Source organism: Coregonus clupeaformis, unplaced genomic scaffold (genome assembly GCF_020615455.1).
Source record: "Coregonus clupeaformis isolate EN_2021a unplaced genomic scaffold, ASM2061545v1 scaf5621, whole genome shotgun sequence".
Taxonomy (NCBI): domain Eukaryota; kingdom Metazoa; phylum Chordata; class Actinopteri; order Salmoniformes; family Salmonidae; genus Coregonus; species Coregonus clupeaformis.
The window spans coordinates 1-14,999 of NW_025539075.1; the positions used below are offsets into that span (position 1 = coordinate 1).

General features: G+C 45.8%; 1 pseudogene; it reads left to right on the forward strand.

The window, feature by feature from the left end:
• Positions 1-5,525: 5,525 nt before the first annotated feature.
• Positions 5,526-6,258, forward strand: LOC121567165 (annotated as a pseudogene).
• Positions 6,259-14,999: the final 8,741 nt, after the last annotated feature.

The window sequence follows — 14,999 nt, forward strand, 5'->3', positions numbered from 1 at the left end:
TGATGTCACGTAGAGGCTGTGTCCTGGAGGGACGTTACATCCCCCTGAGATGGCTGCAAACCCAGACAGCTATGGCTCCATCTGCTGGTATGGTCGGGAACTCAACCCTCATGGCCAATCTTCCCACGCAGCTGAAACCAATCAGGAGCTGAGGAGCTGAAGGTTTGTTGAAGGGAAGAGACACGGTCTCCAACCTGGGCTCTCTGGAGGACAAGAGTGCTGCACGTCCACTTCCATGAGGAATATAAGGATTTGGAGATACTTACCTTTGGGAAATACTCACCTTTGGATATCTGCACCTGTGGAAATACGTGGGGGACATTTGGAAGGACGTTTTGCTGGGTTGGCCACTAGCTGCAACGTGGAATACAGTAAGACTGGGGAAAAGTTATTTGAGCGAGTGAGAGTTATGATTGTGGATGTGGAAGAGACATCCCTGAACTGTTAACCCTAAAGAGCCACCAGAGAACAGAATTGTGTTATACTTTCAAGTTAGTTTCCCAAGACCTTTAATAAAATCCTTGTTTTGATTGAACCTGGTCTCCTTGCACAACCTGGAGCAATCCCGCTGAAAGCGGTGTAGCCTCTCGTGACATCACAGATGGTGGAGAGAATACAGGCACGCCCAGCGTTAATAGTGCATGTCAGAGGAGGATACCGAAGGTTTGATCACCCAGTTTTCCAAGTTGGCCGTAGGCTCCCGCCGACTGAAATGGAGGACATATTGAAAGCCCTTGTTGCTGGCCAGCAAGCCCAGATGCAAGCAAACGTGGCTCTCTTGGAGGAGCAAAAGAAAGCCAACCTTCTGAAGGCAGAGGAATTGCAGTTGCAGAGACAGAGGGTGGTCCAAAATACCCGCCCAATAAAGGCGGAAGTGACTTTATATCTAAGATGGGAGCTACCGATGACATTGAGGCATACCTGCATGCATTTGAGGCCACGGCCACTAGGGAAGCCTGGCCCAAGCAACAGTGGGTTGGTCTGTTAGCCCCCCTTTCTAACCGGGAAGCGCTGAATGCTGTCCGGGACCTGGGCCCCTGACCAGGTTACTGACTATGATGCCCTGAAGTCTGAGATCCTCAGCAGATATGGACTCACAAAGTTTGGTATGGCCCAGCGCTTTCCACAGTTGGACCTTCCAACCAGACCAACCTCCTCGGGCGCAGATGCATGAACTTGTCCGATTCGCAATGAAATGGCTGGATCCGCAGAGGAATACAGCAGCGGCGGTGGTGGAGGCCGTTGTGGTGGACTCGTTACCTACGCGCCCTGCCTTATGAGGCAAAACGGTTCATCAGTCAACAGGCCCTTGACCACGGCTGATCTGACCGTGGAAGCTGTGGAAAAGTACCAGGCCACAGCGGAGATGCTGAATGCTTCCCGAAAAGACCCCAGGAGTGCGGCCCCACCACAAATGGGGAAAACCCCGTCCCAAAGGACCCCAAGGTCTCAAACCCCGCCGCGTCAGGACCTATCCGGCTCCAGGGGGAGCCAGAAACCAGGCGGGTCCAAGAAGAGTACACCAGGATGGGGAAACTCGAGCAGTGTTACCGGTGTGGGGAGATGGGACATATCTCCTGGCAGTGTGGAAACCAGCCGATGAACCTATGCCCACTGCGAGTCCTCCAGCTCAGCACCCACACATCGTTTTGCCTCGCTCTTGGGAGTCGGTAGATGGCGGCCCAGATCGACCCCCACCTGCCCGGTAACTGTGAATCACCGTGATGTGGAGGCCTTACTGGATTCTGGTAGCCGGGCCACCCCTGGTGCGTAAGGATTTGGTGGGCCCAACGTGTCTGACCCCGGGAAAGTCCTCCCAGTTTCCTGTGTCCATGGGGACACCAGAGAATACCCCATTACTGAACTTACAATGACCAGCACACGGGGAACCATACACACGACGGCGGGGTGGTTGATTCCCTCCCCGTCCCTGTCCTAATTGGACGAGACTGCCCAGCCTTTTACCCACTCTGGAGAGAGTCTCAGGAGAGGATAACCCGAGTACTCGGAAACGGAGAGGCAAGACTCATCCTGGGAAGGCTCCGGTGCAATCCTCCGAGTTACTCACTCCCGCCCGGGCTCTGATAGGGATGGCAGGTGCCCAGACCGACACCGAGACTGGTCCGGATACGGGAGAAGAGAACGCAGCCCAGGAAAGTGCTCCGTTCTCCAGTGAAGAAGACGTCCCAGGCACCCAAGAGCTTCCCCCTCTCACAGGCCAGTATGGTACGGCTCCAATTACAAGATCCTACTCTTGCAAATGCCTTAAGAAATGTGCAGGTATTAGAAGGTGTAGTGTTAGGTGATAAGACAACCCCTACTTACCCCCATTTCTGCAGTAAACCGGGGGTTAGTATATCAGATAGTCAAGAAAAATGAGGAAGTGCATGAACAGCTCTCGTGCCACAGCCCTATCGGGCCACAGTACTCAACCTAGCACACACACACCCGCTAGGGCCCACTTGGGGGTAGAGAAGACTAAGGAAAGAATCATGCAACGTTTCTTTTGGCCAGGAGTACACAAAGAGATCGAGAACTACCGTAGTTGCCCTGAGTGTCAGCAGGTTGCGCCAAAGCCCACATATAGAAACCCGCTCATTCCCTTGCCCATTATCGAAACTCCTTTTGAGAGGATTGGATTAGACATAGTCGGGCCCTTACCGAAAAGTGCCAGGGGACATCAATACATTCTGGTCATTCTGGACTATGCGTCCCGGTACCCGGAGGCCATTCCGCTGAGGAAGGCTACATCCAGACAAATCGCCAAGGAGCTGTTCCGTCTCTCAACTAGTCTGGGAATCCCAAAAGAGATATTGACGGACCAAGGGACTCCATTCATGTCCAGGGTGATGAAAGAACTCTGTGCTTTACTGAAAATCAAACAGCTGAGAACCTCGGTCTACCACCCCCAGACAGATGGCCTAGTCGAACGTTTTAACAAAACACTAAAATCCATGCTGCGGAAAGCGGTAGGGGAAGATGGGCGCAACTGGGATCAGCTGTTACCATACATATTATTTGCGGTGAGAGAGGTACCTCAGTCTTCTACTGGTTTTTCACCCTTTGAGCTCTTGCTTTCCTACAGACCCAGGCACATGACGGTGAAGAACATCCCATTCTCTCTACCTAAGCAGAAAGTTACTTCCAAGAGAGAAGAACTATTCAACGGTGGAGAAAGAATGTCTGGCTGTAGTCTGGGCCCTGGAGTCCCTTCGGTTCCTATCTCCTGGGCCGACGTTTCATGGTGGTATCTGATCACGCCCTCTGCAGTGGATGGCCAAGAACAAGGAATCAAACAGTAGAGTAACCAGATGGTTTTTGAGCTTGCAACCGTTTAACTTTTCTGTTGTCCACAGGGCTGGCAAGCACCACGGCAATGCGGGACGCCCTCTCCCGGCGTGATGCCTTCTTCGCTGCCTTTACCCGACAGGAACGTCGGTCCCGAGAGGGGGATGTGTGATGTCACGAGAGGCTGTGTCCTGGAGGGACGTTACATCCCCCTGAGATGGCTGCAAACCCAGACAGCTATGGCTCCATCTGCTGGTATGGTCGGGAACTCCAACCCTCTATGGCCAATCTTCCCACGCAGCTGAAACCAATCAGGAGCTGAGGAGCTGAAGGTTTAGTTGAAGGGAAGAGACACGGTCTCCAACCTGGGCTCTCTGGAGGACAAGAGTGCGTGCACGTCCACGAGGAATATAAGGATTTGGAGATACTTACCTTTGGGAAATACTCACCTTTGGATATCTGCACCTGTGGAAATACGTGGGGACATTTGGAAGGACGTTTTGCTGGGTTGGCCACTAGCTGCAACGTGGAATACAGTAAGACTGGGGAAAAGTTATTTGAGCGAGTGAGAGTTATGATTGTGGATGTGGAAGAGACATCCCTGAACTGTTAACCCTTAAAGAGCCACCAGAGAACAGAATTGTGTTATACTTTCGTTAGTTTCCCAAGACCTTTAATAAAATCCTTGTTTTGATTGAACCTGGTCTCCTTGCACTACTTGAGCAATCCCGCTGAAAGCGGTGTAGCCTCTCGTGACATCACAATAATATAATATGACCTGTCTGTCTGTATTTCTGTATGTCTATATGGTCAAAAACTATACCGCTCCCGCATCTAGCAAGGACTCCTCCCCCCGAAGGCCCAACTTCCTGCCTTTATACTAACACAATTAACACAGTACAATGAATGGGCAAGAGGGGGGGCCAAAAACTGAGTTACACTAATAACAAATGAATATATCTCAATCCGGTAAATAAATCATAAAGGTACGTACCTAATATTTCATCATATACATTAATATTTAATATATTTACACAAATGTACATGGAGCTCAGTATGTTCAGTCTTTTATACAAAATATGCCCAAATCGGCTCTAACAACCCTACTGCTCCCTTCACAGATAACCAATGATCTATTCAGGCTAAAATGTGGCCTTTTTTATGTTTTGCTTATTGACCATGTAAAATTCTCACATTGTTCTAAATCCTGTGTTTGTTTGGCAGATGCTATTGAATATATCCCACGTATCCTGCACAGCAAGATTGAGGAGAGTAGCCATCAGTGTGTCTCTTATGGCTGGGTGGAAGGACTACTGCTAACAGCTCTGTTCTGGCTTGGGATCGACACCAGTACAGCGGTGACCATGTCTCACAGAGACACCCTTGTCTACAGAGTGTTACAGGAGTGGGTCGCAGTTCCGGAGCGACCCACTAGGTGTCATCCTCCGACAACCTTAGGCACCTCCTCACTCACAGTCTGCACGAATCATCTTCCTATTGGTGTCACCTGTGTCTATCTGATTCACCTGTGTATTTATGCCCTCACTTCCCTGTGTTCTCTTGCTCTGTTTTCTCTGCTAGTTTCATTATGCCAAGCAGTACTAATTAGTGTCTGATCGCGGGACGTATGGACAGGTACGTGAGAAGTGTTCTCCCTGTTTATTTATTATTTCAGTCATAGTTAGTATTTCGTTTTTTTGTCTGTCTGCCTGTTTTTTGGAGTCTTATTTGCTCCGCCTTTCTTTTTCGTGTAAAGTCTGTTATTTTGTATCCTGGCTTCAGGACCATCAGTAAAGATCCTTGTTTCACCATCTCTGCCTACTGCCTACTGGCTAACCTGCACCGCACCTGGGTCACACCTCACCCCAACCCTTACAACAGAGCATCCTGACTGGTTGCATCACCACCTGGTATGGCAACTGCTCGGCCTCCGACCACAAGGCACTACAGAGGGTAGGGCGTACGTCCCTATGCATAGTCACTTTAATAACTCTACCTACATGTACATATTACCTCAATGACCTTGACTAACCGGTGCCCACGCACATTGACTTGGTACCGGTACCCCCTGTATATAGCTTCGCTATTGCTATTTTACTGCTGCTCTTTAATCATTTGTTACTTTTATTTCTTATCATTTTTGTTTTGTTTTTGTTGGTATGTTTTTCTTAAAATGGCATTGTTGGTTAAGGGCTTGTAAGTAAGCATTTCACTGTAAAGGTCTACACCTGTTTGTATTCGGCGCATGTGACAAATAACATTTGATTTGAAGCTGAGCTTCCTGCTGCTCTTCTCCTTGACTCTGTGTTTTCTGTGTTCTCTTACTTTCATTGGCCGGCCCTCTGAGTGGTCCTGTATGCTGCGCCATACAGCGTTTGGGATCACCTTCGTCCTCTGCATCTCTTGTGTTCTGGGGAAAACAATAGTGGTGTTGATGGCCTTCAGGGCTACACTTCCAAGCAGTAATGTCATGAAATGGTTTGGGCTTCCACAGCAGAGACTCAGTGTTCTGGCTTTCACTCTCATACAGGTCCTGATCTGTGTTCTCTGGTTAACAGTCTCTCCTCCTTTCCCCTACAAGAATATGAAGACCTATAAGGAAAAGATCATTCTAGAGTGTGATGTGGGTTCAGCTATTGGTTTCTGGGCTGTGTTGGGGTATATAGGACTCCTGGCTCTCTTGTGCCTTGTGCTGGCTTTTCTGGCTCGAAAGCTGCCTGATAACTTCAATGAGGCCAAATTCATCACCATCAGTATGCTCATATTTTGTGCAGTCTGGATCACCTTCATCCCAGCTTATGTCAGCTCTCCTGGGAAGTTCACTGTAGCTGTGGAGATATTTGCCATTCTGGCCTCCAGTTTTGCATATTTGTACCAAAGTGTTCTATAATATTTTTGAAGCCAGTATTCAATTCAAAGAAATGTATGATGGTTAATATGCAATCCAAGACCAAATGAATAAATGTTTTGTTATCGACATGGATAGCTTCTTGACATAAATTGTATGCTACAATATATATATATATTGTATAAATATGTGTTCAGAATTCCCTAGGCTCCCATCTCTTTTCTTCAATAAATTACATCAATTTTGTTTTCAACATTAAACTATGCTACTGGAAACTCATTCAACTGGAGCGTGGACATTTCACTCCATTTTTATCCCCTAATTTAGCGCCAAACACAGTTTCCAAATGTTCAAGTTTCTAGCGTTTTCAAGCATATTTCTACCGCTAGACATGTCCCACATTTGTAGCTATATCAATTATCACTCGCAAGAAGAAAGTTTAACAACGTTGTTTTAAATGTTAAGTTATATTGTATGGTCGACCTGTGAATGTTCTAGGGTTCGGGCTATTTTATCTTTATTCGTTAAAATGTATTTGGTTTGGAATTATGTCCTGATTAGTTCAAATGTATGTGGTATTGGCCATTGAGATTAATTGATAGATTGACATAATGTTAGCTAGGCCTAATTGATGAAACAGCCTGTTTAGCTGCTGCTAACAACACAAGTTCACAATAAATCTCACAGTAAATACAATAGACTATACCGTACACTCATCAACCTAACAAGGAATACAATTCATCAAAGTAATATTTTTCCATTATCTAGTTAAATTTGTTTCATTCTCTAGCTAGTAACGTTTCACTCTCTGGATTTCTAAATCCTTTGCTAGGGAAGGCTAGCGGACTTTCATTAACTCATAAAAACAAGAAAACACAACATAACAGGGTGTGGATTTTTCTATGTTTAGTTTTCTATGTTTTTTGTTCTAGATCGTTTAGATCTATGTTGGCCAGGGTGGTTCCCAATCAGAGGCAGCTGTAGCTCGTTGTCTCTGATTGGGGACCATACTTAGGCAGCCTGTTGGCACCAGTTAGTTTGTGGGATCTTGTTCCGTAAAGGTTTGTGTTGTTGTAACCTCAGGACTTCACGTATCGTTCGTTTTGTTCGTGTGTTGTGTACTAAATAAAATGTACGCTTATCACGCTGCGCCTTGGTTCCACGAGTCATCAGTCAACGTTCGTGACAATAACAAGGAATACAATTCATCAAAGTAATATTTTTCCAATATCTAGTTAAATTTGTTTCATTCTCTAGCTAGTAACGTAACATTTCACTCTCTGGATTTCTAAATCCCTTGCTAGGGAAGGCTAGCGGACTTTCATTAAGTCATAAAAACGAGAAAACACAACATAACGTCTTGACAAAAAGGGTTGACAATATGGCTGTCCCCAAAGGAGAACCCTTTTTGATTCCAGGTAGAACCCTTTTTTGGTTTCACATAATTTTTCAACAGGATTCGACTTAATCATGTAAAAACGACTGAATGAGCCCCCCCAAAAAATGTGATGATTTATTGATTTTGATGATATTAGTGAAATCGTGAAAATATGTTTGCATTGTCTCGTAGAAGTGATGCAACCTCACAACTGGACACACCGGCACCACACCACACACTGCTAAACATGCATAAATAGTCATAGCCATATGTTACAAACGTAGCCATGATGCTTCATACCCTTGATGAGAAATGTTAGGTGGTTCCTCACCCTGAGGGTCAGGAGAAACTCTAATCCATTCTTCACTTTTCTTAAAATGGCCGCAACAAACTTCAGCTAAATTTAGCCACTGCTACATTTTTAACAGGCACCGCATACCCCCAGAATCACTCCCATGGATTTTTTAGCTAAAGGTGGCTAAAGTAATGTCAGTGCCAGTATAGTTAGCTGTAGTTTGTGGTAGCTGTTTAAAGATCCTTACTGTGAAGTGTTACTTGTTTATCGTTCCATAAAGCCGTTCAAATGTTTTTAATGACAATTCCTTTTTTTTTTAAAGGTTCTAGTCTCCCTCTCTGTGCATTAGAGAGTGATTATACAGGCTTCAGCTTTCTCAATATACCTTTCTATTGTCCTACAGTCACTTTTAAGCTATGTGTACAGGATATCATATCTTTGTACCCACCAAGTGGTGCCAATCCAAGACTGCCAGTGCTGAACCCTCAGGGAGAAGCATCACTGAGTAGTTTTTCCAGTGGGCACACCTCCTGCCTGTCTAGACTCAAACCCACACACACATCCCCAACAGGAACAGAGGTGTATATAAGACCCAGACATAGAACGGAACCCGCTCACAAGATGCTGAGCGATCATGTGTGGACTACAGAGGGTCATACTCGGCTCATTGCCATTGCGCTGCATCCACACAGCGTTTGCCTGTGAACTATTGGGCCGGTTTGACATGCCTAGTTTGTTCAAGGCAGGGGATGTCAGATAGGGGGCATTTTCCCTGTATTCAACAAACAAGAGAACAGCAATACCTGTTTTGTGAAGGAGCCTGCTGAATTGAACTGACTCCCGAGTGGCGCAGTGGTCCAAGGCACTGCATCGCAGTGCTAGCTGTGCCACTAGAGATCCTGGTTTGAGTCCAGGCTCTGTCGCAGCCGGCCGCGACCGGGAGACCCCATGGGCGGCGCACAGTTGGTCCAGCGTTGTCTAAGGTAGGGGAGGGTTTGGCCGGCAGGGATGTGGGTTTGTTTCCCAGGGGGGCCTGAATGATTAAAAAAAAAAAAATAAACATGTATGCATTCACTAACTGTAAGTCGCTCTGGATAAGAGCGTCTGCTAAATGACTAAAATGTAACTGTGCTGGGTAAGTGTGAAACCAATCTGTACCATGAGATAACGGTTGTGTGTCTCTCTCATAGTCTGTTCATTCTGATTATTAACTCATTTTCTGACATTTTCTTCTCCTGAAAATATGCTCTGGCAGATTTGACTCGCGGGCCTTTCCCTGGACCCAATGATGATGTTTAAGATTGATGAAATAAACAAAGACAGTAGTCTACTGCCCAACGTATCCCAAGGCTACAGGATCCTTGACTCGTCTGCGTCTCTCACCAATACTTTACGGGCTGCTCTGACGTTGGTTAACATGCCAGAGGAGATAGAGCCTACTGCCCCATGCCCCCCTACTATATCTGCCCTTACAGCTAAATCAGGCTCTTCTCAGTCCTTGGCTATGCCTGGAACACTGGGACCACTCAGAGTGCCAATGGTAAGGGGCCAAGGGCTGCACACTTCATTTGTGATGGGTGTCTAGCTAAATTGAAAAGATGTGCAATACTGCTGTACATGATAGCCTGTAATGTTTGCATGTCAGGTGTGTGATGTGTTCTCATAATTGCAAAGCTTAATAATGCCCAGAGTGAAGATAGAAATATTTTAATTTACATTCTTCTTCATTCTTCATACTGCATTTTATCTGGTCAGTTACTTTTCTACATGTATGTGTCTCAGTGATAGAGCTAAATACCCCACATTTTTTCGCACCATCCCTAGCGATTACCACCAGGCTAAAGATTTAGCAGCCCTGGTCAAGCACTTCGGCTGGACTTGGATTGGGGCGATACAGTCCAATAATGACTATGGTCGGAATGGGGTCCTAGCCTTCACTGAACAGGTAAAAAAAACTAGGGGTTTGCATTGCGTTCGTTGGGACAGTGTTACGAACGTACCAAAGCCGTAAAAAAACTTGATGTGATGGACATGATCAAACAATCAACAGTCCAAGTCATCTTGTCATTTGTTCCTGATGAGTGAGGTGGCGAGAGAACAAAACAGACGTTCCGTGGATCACCAGCGAGGCCTGGATCACTGCAGCCCGGCCCTCCAGCCCAGAAATATACAGCTCCTTCGGTGGGGGTCATAGGATTTGTGGTGCGGAAGATGGCCATCCCGAAACTACAACACTTTCCCATGGGCATCAGTCCCTACACAGATCCAAAGGCTGCCCTTTGTGAGGGATTTCTGGGAGAAGGTGGTGGGTTGTCATCCTCGCTCAGCTGGTGAGCCCTCAGGCTCTGAGAGGAGCAGTAACAAGCATATACTGGAGCGGAGACGCTTGTGGACTCACAAGATCTATTCTTCAATGTCACACAGCTGACAGTGTCTTATGATGTCTACAAGGCAGTGTATATCTATCACAAGGCAGTGCGTGAATCTATCACAGATACAGCCTACTGAGGTGAGCTGGGGGAAAAGGATTGGCTTCTTTTCTACTTTTAAATTTTTTGTGTGTTGGTATTTTACCTCATTTTTCTCCCCAATGTTGTGGTATCCAATTGGTAGTTACAGTCTTTGTCCCACCGCTGCAACCCCCGTACGGACACGGGAGAGGCGAAGGTCGAGAGTTGTGCGTCCTCCGAAACACAACCCAACCGAGCCGCACTGCTTCATGACACCGTGCCCGCTTAACCCGGAAGCCAGCCGCACCAATGTGTCGGAGGAAACACCGTACACCTGGCGACCGAATCAGCGTGCACTGCGCCCGGCCGGCCACAGGGGTCGTATATAGCGCGATGGGACAAGGACATCCCTGCCGGCCAAACCCTCCCCCACCCTGGACGACGCTGGGCCAATTGTGCGCCGCCCCATGGGTCTCCCGGTCGCGGCCGGAAGGATTGGCTTCTTTCTTGTCCTATTTACATTCATGCAATAACATACATCTTTCTCCATCTCGTCATCGTTAGGTCAGTGATAAACTAAAGACGGTGCATTTCATAAATCAAATTGGTGAGGCCGTGTTCTTTGACAAAAATGGAGAACCCCCTGCCTCGTATGACATCATCAACTGGCAGCTGAGGGCAGGGCAGGTTCAGCATTTGACTGTGGGCCAGTTTGGTTTAGCTGCTAACCTGGCCTACAAGCTCAGCATCCAGGAAGATAACATAGTCTGGAGGACAGGGAAATCGGTAGCTACAGCAACACACATTTTACTAAATATTTTGGGTATAATTATTTATTTATTTACTGTCTTTGCATGGAAAATCAGTTCAAAAAATATATACATTGTTAACATGCTATTTATTTTCCTCATTAGATTCCTGTAGCAGTGTGCACTCAAATCTGCCCTGTTGGAACCAGAAAAGCCCAAATCAAAGGAAAAGCTGTCTGCTGTTTTTGATTGCATCCCCTGTGCTGATGAGACAATAGCCAAAACAAACAGGTATGCCTACAGTCCACACACTGGAATATCAACAGGTAGGCTTACAGTCAACACACTGAAATATCAACAGGTAGGCTTACAGTCAACACACTGAAATATCAACAGGTAGGCTTACAGCCCACACACTGAAATATCAACAGGTAGGCTTACAGTCAACAGACTGGAAAATGTAAGGGATAATCAACGAGGGGCTCTGTGTTCTATGGAAAATAATGACCAACGTGGAAGGTGTGTTCCACGACACACTAGCGGAGTGGAACTAACCTTCTATGGAGTTGCATTATTTTCCAGAGAACGCAGAGCCCCTAGTTGATCATCCCTTTTATACCATGGCTATAATTTAACACATTTGACACTAGGAATGTCGCGTCGTGGAAGAACAGCCCTTAGCTGTGGTATGTTGGCCATATACCACACTCCTCGGGCCTTATTGCTTAAATACTGTAGGTATCCACCTAACTTTCGAACGTTGCTATGGGCACAGCCAAACAACGGAAGTGATGGATTCGACTTCCGCTTTACTTCCCTACTGCAGCTTGCTGGTGGCAAACTTGATATAGTAAATTATTTGAAAGAGTCAATTCATAGAATATAACAGTCAAGTAAATAATATAAGTGTAGCCGGCCGTCGTAGCCGGCCGCGACCGGGAGACCCATGGGGCGGCGCACAATTGGCCCAGCGTCGTCCAGGGTAGGGGAGGGAATGGCCGGCAGGGATGTAGCTCGGTTGGTAGAGCATGGCGTTTGCAACGCCAGGGTTGTGGGTTGAATTCCCACGGGGGGCCAGTATAAAAATAAATAAAAAATAATGTATGCACTCACTAACTGTAAGTCGCTCTGGATAAGAGCGTCTGCTAAATGACTAAAATGTAAGTGTAGTTTTCCCGTTCACTGTGTGGCCTAATATAAGAGACCTTTCCATTCCAGTGTACACAGGAAGATGTGTTATTTTCCAAGGCATTTGGCATTAGCTGACCTTGAATTTATTGCACCATCTATTTGAAATGGGTTACACTGGTTTCCAACTACAGATAGATATCATTCACAAAGCCGAGCGCATCAGCTGCAAAAATAGTTATTGATTCTATCCACCGTATTATTACATGTGCATTACAACTAGAGTATCTGACATCTAATTGGCTGGCTACCTCTTTGTTATCCGTGTTCTGTCTGGGGGGTATCTGGTGTCGGAGGTCTTAGGTCCAGTCTGGTGGTTCTCTGTGGTGTCGGATGTCTTAGGTCCAGTCTGGGGGTATCTGGTGTCGGAGGTCTTAGGTCCAGTTTGGTGGTTCTCTGTGGTGCTGGAGGTGAACGGCCTAGGTTCAAGGTCTTGAGGCCTTAACTAAGAGAACACTATAGGCCTGTGGTAGGAGATAGCAAGGCCTACTGCCTGGCTCAGTGACACATCCTCCAGAGTGTGACATCACGCTGGCACCCTCCATGAGCAGAGGAGGGGATACTGCTGGGAATCAGTACACTGTAGAGGCTGTTGCTGCAATATGGAGGCAACTCATCGTAATGAGGATGACACATCAGTTGTTTGTTACAGGAAGCTCACAGCTGTGCCCAGTGAATGGCTGGGCATTGAAATTATCTTGACACCCAATGCTCCTTATAGAGAAGTCTAAATACTTAAAGCTAAAATCCTTAATTGAAACAATAACAAAGCGTAATCCCCCGCCTATGTTTTGGTAAAAAAAGCTGAGGGACGGGCCTCTCAAATTCATGGACGGACCTATGGATGCAAGGACTGACCATCCATAATATCACAATTACAGTTTTAACCATGTGTTGAGGCTGCACAGTGTTTGTTTGAGTTGTTTACAAACATTGGAGTAAAGCAAGCTTATATTTTGGGTTCTGATGGGGTACGCCAGTTGAACTAAGCTCATGAGGCAATTGTAAGTTATATTCTTCTAAAATCAATGGGTACACATCATTCATTTATAAGTTATATTCTTCTAGAATCAATGGGTACACATCATTCATTAATAAGTTATAGTCTTCTAGAATCAATGGGTATACATCATTAATTTATAAGTTATAGTCTTCTAGAATCAATGGGTATACATCATTAATTTATAAGTTATAGTCTTCTAGAATCAATGGGTATACAGTGGGGAAAAAATGTATTTAGTCAGCCACCAATTGTGCAAGTTCTCCCACTTAAAAAGATGAGAGAGGCCTGTAATTTTCATCATAGGTACACGTCAACTATGACAGACAAAATGAGAAAAAAATCCAGAAAAATCACATTGTAGGATTTTTAATGAATTTATTTGCAATTTATGGTGGAAAATAAGTATTTGGTCAATAACAAACGTTTCTCAATACTTTGTTATATACTCTTTGTTGGCAATGACACAGGTCAAACGTTTTCTGTAAGTCTTCACAAGGTTTTCACACACTGTTGCTGGTATTTTGGCCCATTCCTCCATGCAGATCTCCTCTAGAGCAGTGATGTTTTGGGGCTGTGCGCTGGGCAACACAGACTTTCAACTCCCTCCAAAGATTTTCTATGGGGTTGAGATCTGGAGACTGGCTAGGCCACTCCAGGACCTTGAAATGCTTCTTACGAAGCCACTCCTTCGTTGCCCGGCGGTGTGTTTGGGATCATTGTCATGCTGAAAGACCCAGCCACGTTTCATCTTCAATGCCCTTGCTGATGGAAGGAGGTTTTCACTCAAAATCTCACGATACATGGCCCCATTCATTCTTTCCTTTACACGGATCAGTCATCCTGGTCCTTTGCAGAAAAACAGCTCCAAAGCATGATGTTTCCACCCCCATGCTTCACAGTAGGTATGGTGTTCTTTGGATGCAACTCAGCATTCTTTGTCCTCCAAACACGACGAGTTGAGTTTTTACCGGAAAAAGTTATATTTGGTTCATCTGACATTCTCCCAATCCTCTTCTGGATCATCCAAATGCATTTTAGCAAACTTCAGATGGGCCTGGACATGTACTGGCTTAAGCAGGGGGACATGTCTGCCACTGCAGGATTTGAGTCCCTGGCGGCGTAGTGTGTTACTGATGGTAGGCTTTGTTACTTTGGTCCCAGCTCTCTGCAGGTCATTCACTAGGTCCCCCCGTGTGGTTCTGGGATTTTTGCTCACCATTCTTGTGATCATTTGACCCCACGGGGTGAGATCTTGCGTGGGAGCCCCAGATCGAGGGAGATTATCAGTGGTCTTGTATGTCTTCCATTTCCTAATAATTGCTCCCACAGTTGATTTCTTCAAACCAAGCTGCTTACCTATTGCAGATTCAGTCTTCCCAGCCTGGTGCAGGTCTACAATTTTGTTTCTGGTGTCCTTTGACAGCTCTTTGGTCTTGGCCATAGTGGAGTTTGGAGTGTGACTGTTTGAGGTTGTGGACATGGTGTCTTTTATACTGATAACAAGTTCAAACAGGTGCCATTAATACAGGTAACGAGTGGAGGACAGAGGAGCCTCTTAAAGAAAAAGTTACAGGTCTGTGAGAGCCAGAAATCTTGCTTGTTTGTAGGTGACCAAATACTTATTTTCCACCATAATTTGCAAATAAATTAATAAAAAATCCTACAATGTGATTTTCTGGATTATTTTTCTCAATTTGTCTGTCATAGTTGACGTGTACCTATGATGAAAAATTACAGGCCTCTCTCATCTTTTTAAGTGGGAGAACTTGCACAATTGGTGGCTGACTAAATACTTTTTTT